Source organism: Otolemur garnettii, unplaced genomic scaffold (genome assembly GCF_000181295.1).
Source record: "Otolemur garnettii isolate 467f Iridium unplaced genomic scaffold, OtoGar3 scaffold00093, whole genome shotgun sequence".
Lineage (NCBI taxonomy): Eukaryota > Metazoa > Chordata > Mammalia > Primates > Galagidae > Otolemur > Otolemur garnettii.
The window spans coordinates 6,898,929-6,899,951 of NW_003852488.1; the positions used below are offsets into that span (position 1 = coordinate 6,898,929).

The 1,023-nt window shown below is 36.8% G+C and overlaps 1 protein-coding gene across 1 annotated transcript in view; it reads right to left on the minus strand.

Moving 5' to 3' along the window:
* Positions 1-1,023, minus strand: part of SCLT1 (sodium channel and clathrin linker 1) — a 162,204-nt gene that overhangs the window by 81,599 nt on the left and 79,582 nt on the right. The window lies entirely within an intron of this gene.

A 1,023-nucleotide genomic window follows, 5' to 3' on the forward strand; every position in this document is an offset into this window, starting at 1 on the left:
TGAGGGGTAAATTCTAAAAGATTTATTACTAACAAAATGCATGTGGAAGACAGTAAAGAGAAAAAAGTACAGCAGAATGAGAAGGGGTATAAAATAGGAGTCCTTAAGACTTTATCTGGATAAGTTATATTTTATGCTGAAATAATTTACTTCATGAAAAAGAACTTTATCATAATAAATTACCTAACCAGAGTTTGAGTGCACTAATAATAATATACTTATGTCTATAGTTTCTTGTATTTATAGAGAAATATTGCTGATTGGCACTTTTGTGAAAATGAACCTAAGCTTCAAAACATTGATCATTCCTTAAACACCAGAGGTTTATATTATGCAACCACTTAACATAATAAATTAAAATGTTTGTCTCATAATAATATAATTTTCATTTTCCTCAGAGACTATAGCAGAAAAAAATAGAAATAGACAAGTTTTTTGAACATTCTAACAGAATCAAGTAAGTTTCGATACCTTCTAGACTTCCCCATAGGAAATGATTTGAAAACAATATATGACTTTCTGTTTTTGTTTTTGTCTTGAGACAGAGTCTTACTCTGTTGCCCTGAGAAGACTGCTGTGGCATCTCAGCTCACAGCAACTTCAAACTTCTGGGCACAAGAATCCTCTGGCCTCAGCTTCCCTAGTAACTGGGACTACAGGCACCCACCACAATAACCTGAGTATTTTAAGAGACAGGGCTTCCCTCTTGCTCAGGCTGATCTTAAACTCCTGAGCTCAGACGATCCACCAGTCTGGGTCTCCCAGAATGCTAGGATTACAGGTGTGAGCCACCATGCCCAGACTATTGCCATTTGTAGGCACCTTCTTAAACAAACAAAAAAAATTATATGGCTGGGCGAGTTTGAGACTAGCCTGAGCAAGAGTGAGACCCCGTCTCTATTAAAAATAGAAAAACTGAGACAAGAGGATCACTTGAGCCTGAGTTGGATGGTGAGCTATGATGCCATGGCACTCTACCCAGGGGAATAGCTTGAGACTCTGTCTCAAAAAAAAAAAAAAAAA